Source organism: Achroia grisella, unplaced genomic scaffold, assembly GCF_030625045.1.
Source record: "Achroia grisella isolate CSIRO2021 unplaced genomic scaffold, CSIRO_AGI_Agris_v1 utg628, whole genome shotgun sequence".
NCBI classification, from domain to species: Eukaryota; Metazoa; Arthropoda; class Insecta; order Lepidoptera; family Pyralidae; genus Achroia; species Achroia grisella.
In genome coordinates this window covers 647,210-661,693 of record NW_026712968.1, presented here as the reverse complement: position 1 = coordinate 661,693, position 14,484 = coordinate 647,210, and the positions used below count along the sequence as shown (strand labels likewise).

At 33.6% G+C, this 14,484-nt stretch overlaps 1 protein-coding gene across 2 annotated transcripts in view; it reads left to right on the top strand.

Annotated features, from left to right (window-relative positions):
• Nucleotides 1-737: 737 nt before the first annotated feature.
• LOC131849008 (segmentation protein cap'n'collar-like) overlaps nucleotides 738-14,484 on the top strand; it is a 147,822-nt gene continuing 134,075 nt past the window's right edge. The window contains exon 1 of one of the 2 annotated variants that reach the window (XM_059198981.1): nucleotides 738-984. The gene's annotated coding sequence lies outside the window, so the exon portion shown is untranslated. Of the gene's footprint in view, nucleotides 1,025-14,484 lie in introns of both variants that reach the window. The other variant, XM_059198980.1, reaches the window with a different exon arrangement.

Here is a 14,484-nt window from a genome sequence, read left to right as displayed (position 1 = left end):
ATAATATATTGTTTATTGTAGTATGTAGGTAGTGAGTATACAAGCGTAATAATTGTACTATTTATTGTATTATACATTAGTAAGTTTTTTTGGTAGTGTGCTACATGGCTTATTAGTAACGCGTACATTGGGCGCAGAGCCGGGACGTAGACTGTTTTATACTGATCGGACACGTAAACTAATGTAAGGGCCTCAAGTGTTGACAGAAATATTAAAAGTGTAGACACAAATATATTTAAATAACCCAAAGACAATATCTTATCTATGTCAAGACACTTACTTGCACGTACATCAGTATCGCATTGGTTTAATAAAAATAATAAAGTTAGTTTTATGAAATAATAACTATAACATTGTATATTAGCGCCACCTGTTATCAAATGTAAATATTCGAAATTTTACCCACTTAACAGTTCCACTATCCAACAAGAGATGGCACTAATTGTTTAAAATAACTAACCTGTTTTCTTAAAATTACATATACGTTACAGATATTAAAAAATCTAACTTCATCATCAAATTACGAATGTACGAATTAATTTGCTAAACAATCAGCACTTTTTTTTATTATTAACAAGTATTAAATATGTTGAGTAATATTTGTTTTGCTCGTTCTATTAGTCAGCCATAGGCTATCTCTTTCTGTTGTATAGCGCTATCCTTATCTATTTGTCAGAATGACGTGTTAGTTTTGACGACTTCATAGTTCGATCCGAAGTCAGTTGCGAATTGTTATCGCTATCGAGTATTCTTATATTATTAATTGAGGTTAATAATTACTAAATAATTCAATTTAATACCTTATTAAATCATACGTGTGTTTATTCCCGCGTTGAACTGGTATACAGAGTGGATTACAGTGAATTGAATCGTGTTGTGTGATACGGCACTGTCAAATACATGCATTACATCGAGTTTTGCCAGTGAATTTACCTGTTTTTAGTGTTTCTTCCGTTATTGAGGAGCTTGTAAACGGAGCGGAACGTAAGACTTCGACACTGTAGCTGTCTATACACATAAAAATGTAATAACCTTATTCGCTACTTAGTCTTCTGATTTTGTACTTAACTCTTTGAGGTTAACATAGAACTTTATCATAGTCACCTTTACACCATAATTATCTACACGGTCATGTTGTTACTAAGCCACACTAAATAATCTCAGACACCGTCAGTCACGGTAACAAACCAATTTACATGTTTACCTTAAAATGATAGAATTATGTATTTGATATCTTTGCCTTTCGAATATTGACAACTGTCTTTATCATAGATAATATTTATTAAATATTTGACCTTAACCTTTTCTGGAACGCAGTATAAAAGAATCTTATTTTTATTTTTTTTTTAAACAAAATATTTTTGTATGAAACTTTAATACAATTTTGTTAGCCAGTATATTTTCAAGTATTTTTTTGCATGTATTAATTTTGTAGGGTTTATTTTAATGTGCTAGATCACTTCATTAAGAACAAAACCATTTTATTTAAAAGAAACTATGCAAACTTATCTTATTTAGAGCCATTGCATGTTAAATAGATTTTAGATACAAGGACAGAGCAAACTAAATACAGAGACAACAAATAAAGAAGTGTTGTTGATATAGAGTTTGTTAATTAAAACAGTGTGTTATTGTAGGTTAATTATTTGTCAATAATCCATAGACAATTAAAGAAATCAAATTAAAAAAGTAGATTCAAATTAGAATCTTATCAGATTATGATGTACTTATCTGAATGTGTATAAATATTTGTAATTAAATAGAGAATAAACTAGTTATGTACACTGACTTTGCTTCAGTGCTTGTCTTGACTTTATCATCATCTAATGAGCCTCTACTACCGATTGCTAGCATATATGGTTAATGCAGGCTTGTGTATTTAAATTTTTATAAATTTAAATAATGTAGAGTTTATTTTACTCATAACTAAATGCCATTCACTCTATTTATAATATTGGATGATATCAAATAATTGATTTGCAGTGCTTTATAGGTTTTAACAATATTTTATACATTATTATGTTCATGTTATTCTAATATAATATCAAATATAAAATTAATATTTAATTTTGAATACCTTGAGCTCTGTCGTCTGCAACTCTATTTCAGAGCAGTCCCAGGGCCAGGTTGATGTCTTTCGAAATGTTCTTTGGATTTATGTTTTTTGTGTATTTATTCTTAATTAGTGTCTGGTTAATATTTTATTTAGGTACAGAGTAATACATCATAAATATATATATTTAGGATCTGTACATGTAACATTTTATTCTATCTTCATGTTGCACAAACATTTGTATTCATGAGTATGATTGTTTGTATTAGTCTGGGTGTTTTCTATGTATATTATAGATTTACAAAAAAAAATCTAAGTATTTATATCAGTTGTCTAGTACCCATAACACAAGCTCTGCTTACAGTGGGACTAGATAGCTATGTTAATTATTCAGGGTTATTACAATGATTATATTATTTAAACATAGTTTATCTGTGGCAGCGACCACAGATAAACTATGTTTAAGTACCCAACATATAGTTAACTTTTTTATAAAAAACTATGATATTGAGGGTGATAATAAAAAGCAATGACACAATTATTGGTACACAACAAAGTCTCTTCCACTTAGTAATGAAAACCCTACAAATAATTGTTGTTGTCCCTCAGGAGTTGTGTTATCTTAATAATAATATATGGAACTCATATGAAATTGTCAAACTTTACCGAGCAATAATAATCTTTCTAAACTTTTATTATATCTATGAAGGTATCAGCAGAATACCAGTGTCGTGGCACCCTGTCATGACATATGCTGAGCGGAGACCTATTTGGTACTATAAAATTATTATAAACCTATAAAATATAATTTAAAAATTATTTTCAGTATTGCTATGTACCAAATAAACAATTTTCTTTCTTTCTTTTTTCTTTTTCAAACTGAAATAAGCCACAGCTACAAATTACACTCTCAATCCACGACATTGGCAAAATCACTGTACAAACTTGGTGGCAGCCATTTAAAATGATAAAGTAGATGAAGAGGCATCTCTTTAGACCTAGTCGTAAGCAATTAGGCAGGTATCAAAACTATTTAAATACATTGTTGCAATTTTAAAGCCACATAATATGCAGAGTATGCGGCATTGCAACATAAATGCAAGGAGAGTTTGCTGGCGTCAGTTAGAAAGTCTAAAAATATATATTCTAATTAATGTAGTTCTTTAACCTACATTTGTCGCAAACTACATGGAAATACATGTACTTTTTAAAAACTAAACTTTTTCACTTTAATGCACAGAGCAATTGAGACTAGACTTTATAAGAATACCTTTATGGTAATGAAACCAAAATCTATGTGTTCTAAAAAATAAAATTCAAAATTAATCTATGTAAAACATTGTTTACCATTACATTGAAAATATATTGGTTACACAGATTCATACAAAATATATTTAGTATTAAGCCTGTTATACATAAATTTTCAAAATAATGCAATAATATTTTTTTTATTTATTATCAATAAATAAAAAAAATATAATTAATTTGATGCAAAGGGATTGTTAGCATGGAGTTTTGAAAGCATATTTTTTTTGTATATGATAATGAAATAGTGCACTTGCCTGCGTTAACGGTTTACGCTGATTTTGGATATCCTTTGATTAAACGAAATTATTTAAAATATCTATGTTTATTCATGTAGATCTATTACAGACACTTAGGATAAGTCAAATTTACGGTCAGTTTAGTTATGCAGTGCTAACTGCAATGAATTCACAAGAAATACTAACACTTTTTACAGCGGCATGGGCTGTGGTTTGAACTCTTAGAGGTGCCCACACACTAAAGTTGTATCCGTCAGGCAGTAGTTGATCTTCTGCCGCTCCATAAGTCCATCCTTTGGTTTGGAGTGCTGTACTGTGACTGCACTCATCCCCATTTTGGCATTAGAGTATTACGAACTCTTTTCAACAAACATCAAACGAAAAATTTCGTCATATACCAATTTAAATACTTGGATATCTTACAAATTAATAAAACTTACTCACTCAGATGGTAAAAATGGGGGAAAGGATTCTTAGTAATAAAGATTCAGGTCAGGTTGACCCACATTACTTAAGGAAACCATCCTTAAAGCATTATCATTTACCGTCAGGTGGGCCACTAATTATAAAAAAAAAACTATGTAGTCTATTAAAGAGGGGGGTTATTTATGTGGATTAATGATTCCATTACTCTTTTTTTTTTAACGTGGAGAAAGTCTTCATAGATTCGACCATATGTGGGATGTCCACGGTGTTCTTCGGTACGCCAAGTCAGCATGCCACTGGAAGTACATTTATACTCTACTAGCTTTAGCCCACGGCTTCGCTCGCGTTATTTTATCCCCTTAGGGGTGGAATTTATCAAAATTCTTTCTTAGGATTGGATGCATACGTCATAGTAGCTTTATGCATGCAAAGTCTCAGCCCGATCGGTTTAAAATTGACAAAGTTTCATACAAACTTTCATCCCCTATTTTACCCCCTTGGGGGTAGAATTAATCAAAATCCTTTCTTAGCGGATGCCTACGTCATAACATCTACCTGCATGCCAAATTTCAGCCCGATCCGTCCAGTGGTTTGGGCTGTGCGTTGATAGATCACTATGTCAGTCACGTTTGAGATATATATATTTAGATACGCGGTTTCCCCTAGAAACTGTCGTGATAAATTCCTGGTGAATTTATCACGATGTGCCAACTAAACTAACCTCATGCTCATCTTATCCTCCACTGGTGCCCCGCCAGCGTATACCGTTATCGCAGGCGGGTGCACCATACCATATTAACTCATTAAAAATGGTTTAACTTGAAACGTAAATGAAACCAATTTTTGGCGGGAAACAAGACTTTATGTACGATGTTCTGCTCATGAAAGCGTGAAAGATATAAATCTAACCTGTAAATTATTTAAATATGTATGAATTTGATTCGGCGAAGGTATTTCTTTTAAATGCTACGAATATTGCGTTATTTAAACTGATTTTCTACTACTGATATTGCTCTGTGTTTATGTGCGGTGATAAAAGCAATTTAATAAATAGAATGTGTGTGTGCTTGTTTGCCACCATAGTAGTATAAAAAAAAAAAGATTCCGCGCAGTTAGTAATTATTTGATTGTTTATTATTTTTAAGAATTATTCCCATTAGTTTGTAATAATGGAGTTGACATGTCTGAAAACAAAAACCCCAATATTTAGATTAATAAAAACTGATTTTTTATTTAAATCTATACTAATATTATAAAGCTAAAGAGTTTGTTTGTTTGAACGCGCTAATCTCAGGAACTACTGGTTCGAATTGAAAAATAATTTTTGTGTTGGATAGTCCATTTGTCGAGAAAGGCTTTAAGCTATATAACATTATAAAAATTAGTATGACTATTCAAAAGTGCTTAAATTTAAGTTTATTTGAATTAAGCATTTTCTATTCTATTCTATTCTATTTTTAATGTTATTACTTTAAACCGTAACTATGAATAGTTAGGGATTAAAGCAACACACAAGTTTCTTGCTCGTTCTTCTTGTGATGAGACAGCTTTCCGAACGAGTGGTAGATAAAAAACAAATTGTTATGACTATTCAAAAGTGCTTAAATTAAGTTTATTTGAATAAATGATTTTCTATTCTATTCTATTCTATTCTAAAAAGTAGCGGACTCACCCAATATTATATATATTTATTTGCAAATTTCAATATTCTTTTGTCTAGTGCCTATTCATATGTATTTATAATTACACTTATTTAGATAAGAACTTCATATTATTCATAATCTATAAGTGTTTATTACGAAGTAGAGATAAATTGTACTGTAACATCAAAATTATCTATGCTAATATTATAAAGTTGAATAGATGTTTTGTTTATGTAATTGAATAACATATATGAATGGCAATAGTTGTTCATGCATGGGACTTTCATTTAATGTTAGTCATAGACATCTTTAGAAGAAAACAATTTAAATATACTGGGTTTAAAAAAAAAATCAGTTGGCTTTCTTGGCAGTTCTTCTCAATTGAATCTGTATATTGAACTGGACGGTAGGGAAAAAATATTAAAACAAAAACTTGACGTTCATAAGCGGGAAAATGTCCTATATGAATTAATTATTTTTGAATTCATTTCAACGCGTTAATTTCAGGAATTACTGTTTAGAATTGAAAATTATTTTAATATTAGTATAGTCTATTTGCCGAGGAAGGCTAGGCTATATAACATCACGCTACGACCAATAGGAGCGGAGCAGCAATGAGAAATGTAAAGACGGGGAAAATGTTACGTTGACGAAATTACACGGAACTTAAATAGAATATAATGTATATTCTTTTTATTTATAACATACAATAAAGAAAAAACAAACAATATATATAACAACACGTATACAGTTACAATAGCAATCTTTTCAAGGCAATTTAGGCAAATAGATCTTAGTGAAAGATTTGAACAGATAATTAACCAATTGGATATTTATCGTGTCTTTGTGATAAAATAATGTTACTCTATATTGTCTGTGACCTTTCTTTTAGTACTTATCTAAAGATTAAAAAAAGGCTTATCTTTACATAGTATAAAATGAAGTCGTCGCTTGTACGCTATATCATTTAAATTACTTAACGGATTTTAATGCAGTATTCAGCAATAGATAGAGTGATTCAAGAGGAAGGTTTATATGTATAATACATGCGTGTTATAGTATAGAATAAGACGAGAAATTCAAAGATTTGTAAGCATCTGTGTGAAGCCGAGACTGGACTCTATTTTATATTATAAGTATACGGTATATAATGAATGTAACAATCATAACGATTGTGCAAGCACAAAAAGAACAAATTAAATGTTTTTATACGTTCACACGTTTTTATCTTATCTGTTATGTCGCATATAGATAAACAAACAGCCTGTCTATGACGAGTTTTCCCGCCAAATTATATTAGGTACACAGTTAATATTTTCTTTCTTTTTTATTATATAGTTTTACGGCCCTGGTTACACAGTTAACTAGGATGCCAGGACTTCTTTAAAAAATGTACCGAGCAGTGATAATAAAGTATTTATAATTTATTTATTGTTACAATACAAAGTTAATTCTGTACGTTTTATTAAATAAATATTTATTACAACGATTCAGCTTCTGCGTTATTTTTGCCGTTAATTTTTCTCCTCTCTTTGACAATCGAACCACTCATACTTAATGTTCAAAAACAGAGGGCACTAGTCACAGATAGGTTAGAATAACTTATCTGTGGCTAGTAATTTTCCCGCCAAATTGTTAAGAAAGTATCTATAACCAGGACAGATTGCTACGCCCGCGATATCCCAAACAAAGCTGTTTTTGTAAATAGAACGACCTTGTCAAGGCGAACGGTCGATTGAGGTCGATGTTCTCGGAACGAACGTATGACTTGTTGATGTAACATCTAAAAATATTGTTACTTTTTTTTTCTATACTCATTGAAACTACGACGTAAGTAAGCGATCATTCAGCCAAAAATTTCTCTATCTATGGTTCCTATCATAGAGTATACGGTATTCTTTAGCCAAATGCTATCTTCCGGTTCCGTGTGCTTTATTTATTCCTGGACAAGGAAACCTTGGTGTATAATACACGAATGAAATCAACGTAAACACATAAATATGTTTTCCTTGACGTCATACATACTTATGTACAGAGTGCTTAGTGTTCAGACAAAGGCAACTTGCAAATTAAATGAACACTAAGAGAAACAAGAAATTTGTTTAGAAAGACCTGGAAAAAAGATCCTTTTTTATGTATGTACTAGCTACTCGCCCCGGCTTCGCCCGGGTGTACTTGTATTATATATATAAACCTTCCTCTTGAATCACTCTATCTATTAAAAAAAAAGGCTTCAAAATCCGTTGCGTAGTTTTAAACATTTAAGCATGCATAGGGACGGACAGACAGCGACAGCGACTTTGTTTTATACTATGTAATGATGATAATGGAATGATGCACTCGGCTTCGGTAACGGTTTACGCTGGCGGGACACCAGTGGAGGATGATAAGATGAGCATGAAGTCAGATCAGTTACTCCAACTTGGCAAATGACAATTTACCACGATTGGTTTCCAGAGAGAACCTCGTAGAGGTCAATCTGACAGTATCACAATCACGCATGAGTGGTATCACGGGTCATGATAACATGATATCTGTAGTGCTGATTGATAGTATCGGTTGCCACATGTACCATGTCAGGTTGAATTCCACGCGGTTAAACCATCGTGATAAGTTCTTGGTGAATTTGTCACGATGGACTAAGTGGCCTGACCTCATGCTCATCTTGTCATCTTCCACTGGTGCCCCGCCAGCGTAAACCGTCAGCGCAGGCGGGAGCACCATTACATTATCATCCTTTAGAAAAATAGGGTTATTAGTTCACATTACTAAAAATCACCTTTCTGAACAGATATTTCAGCCGCCTATTAGCTTTGTAAGATATATTTCAGTAGATGGGTGAGATTGGGCAGTGAAATTACTGGGTAAGAGGCAAAGTCAGTATACAAGTCTTCATTGTTGTCTGTAGAGAAAACTAAATGGAAGTTTAGTAGTTCTGTGATAAGAAACTAAACAGTTAATTCATTAAAAAAATTAAAAACAAAATAAAGTTGTTATAGCTATCAAAGAATGTATTTCTATATGACGACCTCGGTGGTCTAGCGGTCAAGCACACCGCTTTACGACCGACGGTCGCGGGTTCGATTCCTCGCACGCACAAACATTTGTATTCATGAGTATGATTGTTTGTATCGGCCTGGATGTTTTCTATGTATAATATGTATGTACTTATTTACGAAAAAAATATCTATGTATTTGTATCAGTTATCTAGTACCCATAACACAAGCTCTAACTAGTTTAACTTGGATCTAGATGGGTCTGTGTGAATTGTCCTGAGATTATTATTATTATTTCTTAGGGACTATCCACAAATCTTATCATTCTTAAAAAAAATTTTAACGGGGATCGTAATTATGACGGCCTGAGCCGAGGTTCGAACCCCTTAACAGTGCTCTTAAAGTCGTATCCGTCGGACAGGAGTTAGCATTCAGCCACTACATACTCCATAAGTCCTACAGAATTGTTCTCTAAAAGTTCTAAAAAAAACAGTCTGCGACAACATATGTTTAACTCACTACAATTTATTTTATGCATGGATTGAACTCGTGCGAATCCGGGGCGGGTAGCCGCCATTTTGTTATTTCCACGGAAATCATAACAACAGGTAGGTACTTGGTTTTGCAGCGACGCTGTTATTTTGAAATGATCTCATATTCTGTACCTACCTAAGCAATGACAGGTCAACCACCTTTCGTCGTATTAGTAAGTCTTGCATCGAATATACATTGTTTATGGTGTAGTGAACCAATTGCGTACATAATGCACGACGTTTTAAATAAATTAAACGCAATATTATAAATGCGAAAGTAATTCTGTCTCTTTGTCTGTCTCTGTTTCACGCCAAAACTACTGAACCGATTTAAATGAAATTTGGTACACATAGTCTAGAACCTGAGGGACATAGGCTACTTTTTAACCCGAAGAAAGGTTGTAAGGGGTTGAAAGGAGACATTAAAGGTTATATGGAAGTATCGACAATTTACGCGGATGAAGTAACGGGCACATCTAGTATAATATAGAGTGGAAAATAACTATCATAATGTTTTTTGTTATCTGTTCTGGTAAAGGGCAAAGGCGTAAAAGATTTTAATTTTAGTTTCTCTCTCTTTGGTTTTCTATTTTCAAATTTTTTTTTCTCTTCTGGTTAAAAGCAAATGCGTAAGTTATATAGCCATATTCTATTTTTTAATTTAGCCTTTGTGATCTCTTCTGGGTAAAGGCAAAAGCGTATGCTATACAGCCAAGTATTCTATTTAAAAATGTAGTTTTTGTTATCTCTTCTGGATAAATAAAAAAACGTAATAAACTATACAGCCATGTATTCTATTTTTAAATTAATTTTTTTTATATCTTCAGGTTAAAGCAAAGGTGTAAGCTGTATAGCCCAACATTCTATATATCAAATTTAGTTTTTCTTATCTGAAAATGATATGCTTCCAGTTTTCTATAAGCATAGGCACTCATGAATAGAAAGAAAGAAAGAAAAATATATTTATTTCTCGCATAGAAAACATTCATATCAATAATAGCAAATATATTATTATATATATTAGCTTTACCCTCGGTTTCACCCACATGAAATTTATAGCCTATATGTTATTCTGATGTATAAGCTATATCACTGTAAAGTTTCATCAAAATCCGTTCAGTAGTATTTGCGTGAAAGAGTAACAAACTTTTGCGTTTATAATATTAGTAAGATTATTATTATTATACCAAACATATAATAAAAAAATATTTATATGAATATAAATGTTTATATGGCGCGGGAATGAAACTAACGACCGTTGAAAGTGAGGTGGTGTTGTAAACTGCTAGACTGCTGAGGCCGTTGGAATTGATCGCAAAAATATTTGAATATCGAACGAACCGGTACCTAAGTCAAGATCAAGAACGTTATAGCCGTACTCGTGATAAAACCGGTTACGTTTCTACTTCTAAAAACCGGTTTTTTTTCGGTTTTTTATCGGGAAAATCTGTTTGTTCTATTAAATTTGAACGACAAAAACTGCTGAAATTTTTATGCCTGATATCATTTATATTTTTACTTTCGGTTGATAGAAATACGGGTAACAAACCTAATAGAGACGAATGTAGTCTCGCCCCCTGCCACGTTGTATTCAAATATACCGATTTTTTTGGAATACTCTAACTGTCCGCAGCTGGCCTTTACTTCACCGGACGATAGGGGGCGAGTGCAGATGGCACTCCAAACCAAAGGAAGGACTTATGGAGCGGCTGAAGGACAACTCCCGCCTGACGGATACGACTTTAGTCTGAGGGCGCCGCTAGGGGTTCGAACCACGGTTCAGGCCGTTGTAATTTTGATCCCCGTTTGAATTGGACGGGGGATCGATCGGAGGGGGTCTACCGAGCGAAATGTGGACATGTCAAGTGTTGCGTGCACCACCACAACCACAGTTGACTATGATTCTGTCTACTCTTTCTGATATAATGATAATCGTAATGATATTTTCTTATGAATTTATTTCTGAGACATAGCGTTTGTTTGTTCAGAGTTACTCACATCAGTGTTATAAAAAAAGGAATAAAAAATATTGTATTACAGTAATTATGGAGGTCGTTAACCTCACGCCTACGGCTCGTTGATTCAGAGGTTACCGAATGGTCCGAGGTTCATGTCCATAATAAGGAATGCATGGTTACAGAATACTGTACACAGTGTAAGCAATGTAGGATATGTTTTGTTTTAAAACAGATACATGTCTTCACGACTCTTATCGTAGATGGGGTAGGGAGGGACTATAAATTACATTACACGTTAGGAGACATACAATGTCACACTGTCAAATTCCCCCGGGTTTTTACAAAGTGTGGTAGGAGTCGACAAAGTGTGACATAGTGTGACAAAGGAATGTGATAGTTATTAAGGAGATTAGGGGTCGACAAAGTGTGACGTAGTGTGACAATGGGATGGGAGCAGTTCTATTAAGGAGGGTAGGGGTCAAAAACGGTGCAAAGTGTAACATTGTGTAACAAGGGGTTAGAAGTCCTATTAAGGAGAATAGGGGCTGATAAAGTGTGAGATAGTGTGACAAGGATTGGGAGATCTATTAAAGAGGTTAATTGTCGACAAAGTGTGATGGGATGGGAGCAGTCCTATTAAGGTGGGTAGAGGTCGACAAAGTGTGACATAGTGTGATAAGGGGTTGGGAGGAGGCCTAATAAGAAGGTTAGGAGTCGACAAAGTATTACATAGTGTGACAAGGGGGTGGGAACGGTCCTACATTACGTGACGACAGTCCATTAGTAAGCCTTACTTCATTGAAGCCAAATTATTTATTAAAGTTCGAAAAACAAATAATTGTTGTTAAACAAAACTAAATATGACATTTAATTATTAAAGACTTTACCCTTAGGGGGGTAAAATTCAATAGGGATGAAAGTTTGTATAGAAATATATCATTTTTGAACCTAGAACTATGAAACTTTTTTTATCATTTTTGGGGTAAATTACTAAATAATCTTTCCTTATTTAGTCGAGGTCACTATTCCAAGAGGACGGTGTCGCGGGCACAGCTACTGTACGTATATTTATACTAGAGGGTGCGTGTGTGCGCGGGCCTCAAGCGGCCCGCGAGGCGTTGTCGTTGATTTTTTTTGTGAAGACGGTTTTCTTTTCGAATAGACTTGGTTGGCAAGTAGAGTTATCTGTTTTGATACGATTAGATGACTTTCTATTGTAACAGTGAATTTTTATTTCACGTGTACCAACCTGTGGCAAAACTTTGTATTGTAATGGTCACAATACAAAACCTAACCTAACCTACCTTTCTGTATACTATATTAGTCTGGGGTCAAAGTTTTTAATGTAGAGATCATAATACGAAACCTAACCTAACCTACCTTTTTGTTCACTATATTATTTTGAGGGCATAATTGCTACTGTAAGGGTCGCAATAGAAATCCTAACCTAACGTACCTTTCAGTATACCATTTCCACCTGTGCTTTAATTTTTATTGCAATGGTCACAATACAAAACCTCAAATTACCTAGCTTTCTGTATTAGTATACAGAAATGTATGCTTTGTGTTGCCACCTAATTTTTCAAAAAAACGCATGAAACTATTAATATAAGATTTATTATAGATCCCCGTCACTCTTATGTTAGAATGACGAAAAAAAATTCCCACATTTTGGGTTTTGTAAAATTACCCAAAAATCGGGGAAAATTTGTAGCCTAGATAATGTTTCGAACCGAAATCTACCATGGCTCAATAAAGGTCGACTCGCTGCAGGGAAGCCAGGTACCCCAAAATATATTCCTAAATTTATCATCAGAGATATAATACTTAAACTGGGCCGCCATCTTGGATTTTTCCTTTTTGAATATTTTTAACTTATCCACTTTGGTGGCAGAAACATTTTGTCCATACATTGTACAGAGCTAAGGCGAGTCCTTCTAGTAGTTCCTTAGTACTGTTTACTATGAAAATTAGTTAATACTTCCCACCGAGAGTTTCCATTCCTCAATACAAGTCAATTCGCTGCAGGGATGATAGGTGTCACAAACCTGAATTTTAAAAGTTCTTAAAATTGTAATAGATAAAGTATCCTAATTCGGCCGCCATCTTGGAATTTTTCCTTTTTAAATACTTTTAACATATACACTGGTGATAGAAACATATCATCCATATATTGTACAGAGCCCAGGTTACATACACCTAGGAGTTCCTTAGTACGGTTTACTATGAAAATCGATGTATGGTGTTGCCAGGAGATTTTGATAAAAACCACCTAGGACCCTTTGAGGGATAATTTTGGACCAATGCTCATCACTGTTTTGTTCAAATTGACGAAAAAAAAATTGCATGTTTTTTACTTTTCTTCGAAATTACCCCAAAAACGGGAATTTTTTTTGGACCAGGTAATATTTCCCACCGAGAGTTTCCAGTCAACAAGGCAACCAAGTCAACTCGCTGCAAGGTTTAGTGGTACCCCAAAATTGAATTTTTAAAAGTCCCTAAAAATGTCAACATAAATTAAGTACCCTAACTCGGCCGCCATCTTAGATTTTTACTTTTTAATACTTTTGACATATTCACCCTAGTGACAGAAACATTTCGTTCATACATTGTATAGAGCCTCGGTGACTCCTTCTAGTACTATTACTCTCTAAGAAAACTGATGTAAGGTGTTGCCAGATAATTCTGACAAAAACCACCTAAAATCAATAGAGGGATTGTTTTTGACAGATTTTCATCATTCTTTTGTTTGAAATGTCCAAAAAATATTTTCCCACTTTTTAGGACCTATCTCAAAAATTACCCTAAAATCGGGGAAAAATTTTATACCAGGTAATACTTTGTGTTGAGACACATCATCTCTCCATAGAAGTCGACTGGCTGTGGGGTTGGCAAGTGTCCTAAAACTACATTTAAAAATATCCCAAATTTTCTCCGAAAAGCAAAACTCCCCTATCTCTGCCGCCATTTTGGATTTTTACTTCTTAATACTTTTGATGTATTCACCCTAGTAGCAGAAACATTTCGTCCATACATTATGTAGAGCCTCGGTGACTTCTTCTTGTAGTATTCCCTAAGAAAACTGATCTGAGGTGTTGCCAGATAATTCTGACAAAAACCACAAAAAACCCTTAAGGGGATGACTTTTGACAGATTTTTATCATTCTTTTGTTTGAAATGTCGAAAAAAATTTTTCCCACTTTTTAGGACCTGTCTCAAAAAATACCCCAAAATCGGGGAAAATTTTCATATCAGGTAATACTTTGTGTCAAGAGACATCATCTCTCCATAGAAGTCGACCCGCTGCGGGGTTGCCATGTGTCCTAAAAC